We start from the raw sequence: 10,334 nt of genomic DNA, 5'->3' as shown, positions 1-10,334 counted from the left end.
GCATTGCGGAATCCCATAGGATTACATGGGATGCGTTTTTTGCGTTTTATCGCCGATTCCACAGCAGAAAATCGCCACGAAAATGCAAAAAAAAGTAACGTGTAAACGCAGTCTAGAGTGTGAGTGTGAGTGAGTGTGTGAGTGTGAGTTTGCCCCAAGGAACCTCAGGAGTTCTGCCAAATTGCCAACTTTGAGAGGAGGTTTTGCTGCTAAGAATGTTTCTGGAGAGAAATAATGTATAACAAAACTCTATGTGCATCAAGCATTAGATCAAATAGTAGAACAATAAATGCTGTTTAGGGTAAAATATATTTTCATCCACAAAAACTCCAGGAAAACAAAAAACCCTTATAGGATAGGAAACATTTCTTTTCACCACAAGCAATGATAATCTGTCTGCTGTCTGGTTTGGAAACAGTTAATCCACACAAGACTCTGCAGAAGTCAGGATGGCCAAGCGGTCTAAGGCACTGCGTTCAGGTCGCAGTCTCCTCTGGAGGCGTGGGTTCGAATCCCACTTCTGACATCACTTCTTTTCAGTCATGAAATTGTACAGCTTCTCCCACAAATTGTCCAGTTGTCAAACAATATTTGTTTGTGAGAATGAGAATATCACAAAGCCTAACCCTTTCCACGCTGTGATCCGACCCCTTGTGTGGACAATCACGACCTGTCTGACCTCATTCCTTATATTAGAGAGCAGTTATATGTGCTCTAACAGCTGGAGCTAATGTACGGGAATATAGATATACAGCGCGTCACTACATTAGTGTAAACATAAGCCAGTCCCACCAGTCTCCTGTGCAGCTCGGTCCCTGGTGGCGTCTCCTCCTCTGTTACCAATGACTGACAGGTCTCTCCCCATAGACGCATGTAGAGAGACACATATCATTCAAGAGCAGCGAGCGGTGAGAAGCCGCAGAATCTTTTCCATCTTATTCATCACTCCATGTTCTTTGCTTACTTTCTGCTGAAAATTTAATGGGTGAAGAAAATGTGACTTTCTAGAAGTCGGGATCAAAGCAGGAGCCATCAGATCTTCAATCTCACACTCTCCTAAGTGACTGATTTTGGTTGTTTGTAATTGGTTGAAATATCACCCAGTTGTTCTGCAGAACACTACTGCGTCCGGTCAGTATGAGACTGACAAGTAGCCTGCCAGATCCACAATTCTGAAGGAACGTGCAGGAGACCCAGAAGCTATTGTCAGGCATCCATTTTCCATGAAAGCTCATCAGCACCCATGAACCAATGACGACAGATTGGGCGCCCTCCATACGCCAAAATCCTCCTGTGATCCTGTCCCTATTAACAGTGGCATATGTGGGGTTAAACTGCTGCGCTCAGTGAGAAGATGGATCCTAGCAGTTACTACAGGAGCTCGGCTGTGTATATCAGTCAGGCTCCTGCACTTACCCCCATGTCACGTCAGCAGCACCCTACAATTGGCCGCACGGTAACTATAAGTGGAAAGTTTACAGATTCACAATGAACTTCTTGTTTAAAATACATCTTTTTCATGATATTCGTTTTATTGAGAGCATTTTTCACAAATGTAATGACATTTTTTTTCATTTCCTTTCCCTTTCCATCTACTTTTTCAAAAAATTCAATCACGTCTCCTTAGGAGAAGCAGCAATCCGGGTTTCTGGTTGTAAATAGTTCAACTGAGTGATGAAATCTGACAAAGAAATCCAGCCAAAATCGCGCCAAATGCGCGCCAAAATCAAACTTTTCGGATTTTGGCGCGCACGGCGCACCGTCAAAAGTGCGCAGCGCAGGTCAAAGCGCAACTAACGCACGGCCTGCGCACGATCTGCGCACCCTATGCTAAAGATAGGGTGCGCCGATCGCAGGCGGCGCTACAAGCAAGGGGCGGGCACGCCGGGCAGAGAGCCGTCTCGGGGGCGGAGCTACCCCCGGCTGTGCGTGCGCTTAAAAAGCGCTAATGTGAAACCACCCTAAGAAAAGCATCCAATGTAATCATAGTGGAATCTGCACATGTTGTGCTAATGGTACGATTTTTACCACTCCGGAATCGCTTAGCGGTAAAAATCGCAGCATGTTCATTAATTTGCAGAATCGCGTGTTATTCCGCATATATAGACTTGTATTGAAACGCTTGAAAATCGCAAGTGTAACAAATATTTGCGGTTTTTCAAGCATCTCAAAACGCAGACAACAGTAAGTGACATCAGGCCATCCCATCATGCTATCCCATGAGCATCCCATAATCCAGGAAGACTGGAATCAATCCCAAAATTCCTGTCTTCCTTGATCATGGCTGCCAGTATGGAATGGTATCGCAGGATGGACCTGGATGTGGACCTCCTGATCAGTGTGGTAAGTGTCGGTGTGTGTGTCTATGTGTGTGTCTCGGTGTGTGTGGCGGGGTGTGCGGTGTATATGTGGTGTGTGTGCGGCGTCTGTGTGCTGTCTGGCATAGGCCGATAGGACTACTCCTCCCATCGGCCTATGTCTGTTCCCCCCTATTGTAGTGGCAGCAGGCTCAGCACGATGGGAGCCGTATTTCCCATCGAGCTGTCCCTGCTGCTAAAAAAACACATTTTTTTTCCAACCACCCATCTGTCCATAAAATAACCCCCCCCTTATATTTCTAAATAAATTATTTAAAATATTTATTATGGCCCCCAATATTTTGAAATCTATTTTTTTTACAAACATCTCAAGTCAAGAAGGTGACAAGCGGCTTGCTGTAATTCGGCGGGGTTACGAAGGGGACACCAGCAGCTGTGTGTGAGCAGCAGCCTGAGGTGTCGGTGATCAGTGACAGCAGGAGCTGTGGTGGTGCCAGCAAGAACTTGTGTGGTATCGTACTTAAAGGGCCAGTACGGCCCCAAAATAGACAAACTGTGTGAACTGTGGTCTATTTTTTGAAAAATTTTGTGGTCTCACCACCAACCAGGCTGGACGTCCCACCCCCCTAATCTGTCCTGTTGATAGGGTGCTATTTGTTTGTCAGTGTTTTTTTTTTTATTATTTAAAACATTAATGTTTATTAAAAAAAATTTCTAAAGAAACTGTGTGTATTATAATTTCTTGTAAAAAAAAGACATACAATAAAGACCCATGACTAGGGATGATGTAAAAGGAACTGACCTCGGATGGGAGGGGGGCATTATTACTGGAAGAGGACATTGAATGGGATATCTTTATACCAAAATGGGGTTCAGAATGTGTAACATTATATCACAATGGGGGTCATTATACCAGGAAGGTGCCCAAGATGGGGGACATTATAAGTGGATGTGAAACATTGTTTCAGGAAAGTGCCAGGATAATGGACATTATTACAGTAAGGGGGCCAGGATGTGACATATTTTAATAAGAAGAGGGTCAGTGCCTTATTCTCGAGCGTAGTTGTGAAGTACACAGCATGCCTTAATTACTGTGTCAACGGTCTCCGTATCCAACTGGATGGCTGTGTGAAAGATCCGCCACTGACTACACAATGATCCCGAAGGTGCATTCCACATATCTGCGTGCACGACTCAGCCGATAATTAAAAACCCTTCGCCAGTCATCCAGTGCCCTTCGTGGGTATGGGCGCAGCAGGTTGATCTTTAAGGGAAACGCCTCATCCGATACCATCACAAAGGGCACTGGATGTGTGGAACCCGGCTAAGGTCTTGTGGCTGGGAGCGTTCCGCCATCTCGAAGAATTTGCAGTCCAATCTGTGATGATCGCAACACCCAAGAATCCCCAGTACTGCCATAGGCACCAACGTCAATGGCAACAAATTTGCAATGTTCATCAGCCACTGCCATCAGGACCACCGAAAAATAATTAAAGAAGCGTGTTCCTGATCGTGGTGGCTTCAGCACTCTCACATGTTTGCCATCAAGAGCACCTATGCAGTTTGGGAAATTGGCCACAGACTGAAAGCCTGCTGCGACCTGCAGCCAAGTCTCCTCGGTTGGGGAAGCCATCCCAATGGGCTGCAACTTCTGCCAGATGACGGTACATGTGCACCTCACAATTCTAGAGATGGTGGTTTTACCAACCCTAAATTGGAGGTGCAGTGATGTGTAGCTCTCTCCTGTGGCCAAAGACATGAAAACAAAAGAAAATAGATAAGCAAAAAAAAGCCACGCGTAAGTGGAACATTTGAAATATAGATTTAAAACTATATGGTCTTTTTAAGACATAAGCTTCAAGCAATGAGTTAAATTTTTTTTGGCACTGTGCATGGCAGTATTTTGGGCCACTGTGGCAGCAGTATAGGGGCACTGGCTGGCAGCAGTATGGGGGCACTGGCTGGCAGCAGTATGGGGGCACTGGCTGGCTGCAGTATGCGGGCAGTGGCTGGCAGCAGTATGGGGGCACTGGCTGGCAGCAGTATGAGGGCACTGGCTTGCAGCAATATGGGGGCAGTAACTGAAAGCAGTATGGGGTCAGTGGCTGGCAGCAGTATGGGGGCAGTGGCTGGAAGCAGTATGGGGGCAGTGGCTGGAAGTAGTATGGGGGCACTGGCTGGCAGCAGTATGGGGGCACTGGTGGCAGTAGTGTGGGGGTAGTGGCTGGCAGCAGTATGGGGGCACTGGCTGGCAGCAGTATGGGGGCAGTGTGTCTGACAGTCTTTTGGAGGCCAAATGTGTTACCAAAATCAAAAAATAAAAATAACACTTACCGCAAGGTGATGAGCAGCCTTTACTCAGCAGAGATGGCACTTCGCATGACCGTGTACTCATAAGCTGGAGAAAGAAGGCCAAGTAGGCGATCGAATGCTTCAATTGGGAGCCTGCAGAACTGGAGGAAACTTTTCAGAATGAATGTAAAAAACAAAAATAAAAATAAGATTAAGCACACAGATGACATTTTGACATAACAACGAATAAACTTAAAATAATACATTAGGTTTACACGGCTACCAATATACCTATTTTCCATTATATATCTTACCTCTGTATATCCTGGTAAAGGAGATGGAAGTGGCCCTTTGCCACCCGCTCCTCAACAATCGGGTGCACCCACATTCTTGTTCTCTTCCTCCTAGAGCGCTCCTATGAGAGAATATAGACTTTAGCAAAAAAAAAATAAAATATTAAACAGATAAAAAAATTGAATGACATTATGTTATCTGCTCGTTGTGGTGTAGGTGTAGCAGATTCAGTAATAAATTGAGCAGCAAAATCTGCAAGTTTTCTTCGCTAAGACTCCACTGGTGCTGCACGAGAGGTATTTGGAAAACAGCCAGAAAACAAAATGGAGAAAAGGGGTTGGAAAAGAAAATGAACTCATAGTAGCCTTTTTTTTGTCACAACTTTATTTGGGCTCAAAAACGCTTAAAAAACGCATAGAAAAACGCATGAAAAAACACATGAAAAATGCATCAAAATCGCATCAAAAACCGCATGAAAATATGCATGCATTTTTCCTGGCAAGGGTGTGCGTTTCTGCTCAGGAAAAAACTGCTTCAAAACTGCAACATGGGCACATAGCCTTAATCTTTAGAACTGCTGGTGATATAACAATATAATTTTCATTTATTGGAATTTTCCTACAACTCTGCTCAAAAACACAAGGGACCATCAGTTGAAATAGCTCAGTTGGGAGAGCGTTAGGGCATGTGCACACGGTGCGTATTCTGCTGTGGATCCGTAGCGTTTCTGCAGGTCCGCAGCAGATTCTGCTGCGTTGTACAGTACCTTTATTTCCTATGGAAATAAAAAAAAGGAATGCACATGCTGCGGATTTTTTCGCGTGGTTAACAATCCACAGCATATCAATTCTTTAGTGTAGAATTGCTGCAGTTTCACACCTCATCCATTATGAGGTGTAAAGTCCTGCGGATTTATCTGCGGTTTTTACTACACAATCCGCAGAGCCAAAAAACTCCGTGTGCACATAGCCTAAGACTGAAGATCTAAAGGGCCCTGGTTCAATCCCGGGTTTCGGCATAAGGGAAGGTTACTTTATACATAATATTTTTACATTTTTACATTTTCTTTCTGCTTTCATTTTCTTGCAGGACTCCACAATTCATAAATAATAAAGTCACATAATATTACAATCTTAAAAATAGCAATTGTGGTTTCCAAATCTGTAACTTGTGAATCAGATACATCTAGTGGCCATTATGACAACTGCAAAATTTCAATACTAATTGTTACTTATATAAAACTAGATGGAGGCCCATTGCTATCGTATCAGGAGGGCAGTAATGTCACGATGGGGGCAGGCTTTGCAGCATTGAGAATTTCTCCCCCCCATGTGCTCATGCACTTATCCACTCTCTCTTTCCCCATGTGCTGACTTATCCCATCTGTGCTCTCTTCTTTGACCTGTCTACCCCATGTGCTATCCCCCTTGTCTTCTGTCTCTCTCCTTCCTGTGCTGTGTTCCCCCCTCATGTGATGTCCTGTTTGAGCTATCTGCCCCCTGTGAACTGTCTCTCTCACCCCTGTTTCTGACTGTGTACAGTGTGAGTGTGTGTGAGTGTGAGTGTGTATGAGTGTGAGAGTGTGAATATGTGAGTGTGTGTGTGAGTGTGAGTGTGTGAATGTAACTGTGTTAGAGTGGGAATGTGAGCGTGAGTGTGTCAGTGTTTGACTGTGACTGTGTGAGTGTAAGGGTCAGTGTGTGAGTGTGGTCATGAGAGTATGAGTGTATGGGAGTGTTAGTGTGAGAGTGAGTGTGTAAGTGTGAGAGTGTGATTGTGATTGTGAGTGTGTGAGAATGACTCGGAGTGTGAGAGTGTGAATGTGAGTGTGTGAGTGTATGCATATTATTGTGAGTGTGTGAGTGTAGGAGTTTGAGTGTGTGTGAGTGTGTTAATGTGAGTGTGTCAGTGTATGAGTGTGAGTGTGTGAATGTGAGTGTAAGAGTGAGTGTGTGCGTGTGAGTGTGTGACTGTGAATGTGAGTGTGTGAATGTGACTGTGAGTTTGAAAATTTGAATGTGAGCATCTGAGTGAGTGTGTGGATGTGAGAGTGAGTGTGTAGGTATGTCTGAGAGAGTGTGAATGTGAGTGGGAATGTGTAAGTGTGAGTGTGTGAATGTAACTGTAACTGTGAATGTGAATGTGAGTATGAGTGTGTCAGTGTTTGACTTTGAGTCTGAGTGTGTGGGTGTGAGAGTGAGTGTGTAGGTGTGTCTGAGAGAGTGTGAGTGTGAATGTGTGAGTGTGTGAATGTGAGTTTGAGAGTGAGAGGGTTTGAGGGTGTCAGAGTGTGATTGTGTGAGAGTGTGAGTGTGTGAGACTGTAAGTGTGTGAGATTGACTTTGAGAGTGAGTGTGTGAGTGTTAGTGTGTAGGTGTGACTGAGATAGTGTGAATGTAAGTGTGTGAGTGTGAATGTGAGAGTGTGAGTGTGTGAGTATGAGTGTGTGAATGTGAGTGGGTGAGTTTAAGTGTGTTTGTGTGAGTGTATGAATGTACCTGTGAGTGCTAGAATGTGTGAGTGTGTGTGTCATTGTTTGACTGTGACAGTGTAAGTGTCAGTGTGTGAGTGTGGGCATGAGAGTGTGAGTGTGTGAGAGTATGAGTGTGTTTTTGCATGTTAGTGTGAGAGTGAGCATGTAAATATGAGTGTGTGACAGTGTGAGTGTGACTGTGAGTGTGAGAGTGTGAATGTTTGTTTGTGAGTGTGAAAGTGTGAGTGTCTGAGTGTAGGAGTGTGAGTGTTTGTGAGTGTGTGAGTGTGTAAATGTAACTGTGAGAGTGTATGAGTGTGTCAGTGTATGAGTGTGAATGTGAGTGTGTGAGAATGAGTGTCTGTGTTAGTGTGAGAGTGAGTGTGTAAGTGTGTGAATGTGAAAGTGAGAGTGTGAATGTGTGAGAATATGTCTGTGAGTGTGAGAGTGTGAGTGTGAGAGTGTGAGTGTGAGTTTGAGAGTGTGTGAGTGAATGAGTGTATGAGTGTGGCTGTGTGAGTGTATGAGATTGTGAGTGTGAGTGTATGAGAGTGTCAGTGTGAGTGAGATAGTGCGAGTGTGTAAGTTTGAGTGTGTCAGTGTTTGACTGTGAGTTTTTGAGTGTAGGGGTCAGTGTGTGAGTATGGGCATGAGAGTGTGAGTGTGAGTGTGTGAGAGTATAAGTGTGTGTGAGTGTTAGCGTGAGAGTGAGTGCGTAAGTGTGAATGTGAGTGTGTAAGTGTAAGAGAGTGAGTGTGTGAGTGTGACAGTGAGTGTGAGAGTGTGAATGCGAGTGTGTGAGTTTGACTGTGAGAGTGTGAGTGTGACTGTGAGTGTGTGAATGTGAGTTTGTGAGTGTATGAGTGTGAATGTGAGTGTGTCAGTGCTAGTGTGAGTGTGTTAGTGTGAGAGTGTTAGTGTCTTACTGTATGAGTGTGAGTGCGTTTCAGAGAGTGTGAGTGTGTGAATGTGACTGTCAGTGTGAGAGTGTGAATGTGAGTGTGTCAGTGTATGAGTGTGACTGTAAGTGTGTGAGTGTGTGAGAGTATGTGTGCGAGTGTGGGTGCTAGTGTGAGAATGAGTTTGAGTGTGAGTCTTAGTGTGAGAGTGAATATGTAAGTGTGGGTGTGTGAGTGAGAGTGTGAGAATGTGAGTGTGAGTGTAGGAGTGTGAGTGTGGGAGTGGGAGAGTGTAAGTTTGTGACAGTGAGTGTGTGAGTGTGAGTGTGTAGGTGTGTCTGAGAGAGTGTGAATGTAAGTGTGTGAGTGTGAATGTGCGAGTGTGTGTGAGTATGTGAGTGTAAGTGTGTGAGTGTGGGAGTGTGTGTCAGAGTGTGTGAGTGTGAGTGTATGAGTGTAAATGTGTTTGTGTATGAGTGTGTGAATGTAACTGTGAGTGTTAGAGTGTGAGTGTGTCAGTGTTTGACTTTGACAGTGAGTGAGTGTAAGGCCGGGGTCACACTGGCGAGGAATACGGCCGAAGTGAGAGGCGCTAAAAGCACGCATTAGACACGGACCAATGATTCTCTATGGGGTCACTCGCACCAGGCGTATATTTCTCATCCGTATCCTACGCTCCATGCCAATCGCAGCATGCTGCGATTGTCAGCGTACTACGCCCATAGTACGCCAATGCAAGTCCATGGGTGCGCAAAAATTACGGATTACACACGGACCAGACATGTGACCTGCAAGCAATACGCAGGTCTTTTGGCTGGTGACAGGAAATGGGCCAATCCATCATCAGGAAGCCTAGACATGCAAATGAGCTCAAAAAGCGCTCCAGACATCCCGGAAGTACGCCTCCACGGAGTACAGCAGCAGCATGGCGTCCACTTACATAAATGTGGAGATGCTCATTGTCCTGGTGCAGGAGCGTCCCGAAATCTGGGACCAACGCGATGCAAATTATGCAAACCGGGCAAGAAAGGAGGCGTCATGGAGTAGCATCTGTCGCCAGATGTACCATGACTTTGGTGACCGACCATGTGAGGAGCAGCATAAAATTCGCAAGTACAACGCAAAACATGAGTAACCTTAGCGCGCAACAAAAAAGGAATATAGAATCAGCACCCCCCCTTCCTGTGCATGTACTTTTTGCCTCATGAGGCCGTTAGATTTGGATGTGACACGTGGATTCACACAGCCATAATTTGGGGTTAGGCCACAAGCTCCTCATCCTCCTAGACAAAACAATTATTAAGTGTAGCTAAAGAGACCCTGTGTATCTGCCCAATTACATATGCCACCATGGGTAGAAAGCACACCCCAGAAGGCCCCATGCCTAGACTACCGGTAGCAAATGTGACCTATCAAATATGTGAATTTGACAATATTTCCTGTCACATTGCAGTGGAAGATGTGATGAAACGCTGGCGAAGCATTCAGGACCAGTACCACCGGGAACGCCAGCAGCGGTCCAGGAGTGGGGATGCTGGATATGTAAAAAGAAAATACATCTATTATGACCGGCTCTCCTTCCTCGCCCCAATTCTGGATCTGAGACCGTAAGTAGATACCTCACACCACATTACACAAATACTTTACAGGGCCAAAAATATTGATGTATTTTTGCCTCTGTTCTATTTCATAACAGAACTCAATCCAACCTTACGGATCGAGGAACGGCCTCAGAGGCAGAGCCCATAATTGATCCTGTAGGGGATGAGGTGGCTGGCCCATCTTCTCCCCCTACAAGAAGGATGGCAGAAGATGAGGCATCACAGGACAACCCATTGGCTGCCCAACACACAACACCACCAGGACGGTCTGCTGCTGCCCCATCACCCATCCTGGAAGAGCCGGGCAACTTGAGCAGCAGCCCAACTAGCCATATCAGGGCATCCCCACAGGCTGCTCTTACATCCCGGCGAACATGAAGAAGGCGCCAGGTTACTGTTCAAAAGAGCAGGACCAATGTGGACACAGGGGTGCTCAATTATTTATCAAAAGTAACTA

General features: G+C 45.4%; 1 non-coding gene across 1 annotated transcript; it reads left to right on the top strand.

Annotated features, from left to right (window-relative positions):
• Positions 1-443: 443 nt before the first annotated feature.
• On the top strand, positions 444-526 carry TRNAL-CAG (transfer RNA leucine (anticodon CAG)). The gene has a single exon. It is a non-coding gene; the product is annotated as a tRNA-Leu (tRNA).
• The last annotated feature ends 9,808 nt before the right edge of the window (positions 527-10,334 follow it).

The sequence above is a fragment of the Dendrobates tinctorius genome, unplaced genomic scaffold (assembly GCF_039654945.1).
Source record: "Dendrobates tinctorius isolate UK_male_01 unplaced genomic scaffold, ASM3965494v1 ptg000018l, whole genome shotgun sequence".
NCBI lineage: Eukaryota > Metazoa > Chordata > Amphibia > Anura > Dendrobatidae > Dendrobates > Dendrobates tinctorius.
Note: the sequence above shows the minus strand (reverse complement) of the source record. Positions and strands in the feature narration are given on the sequence as shown.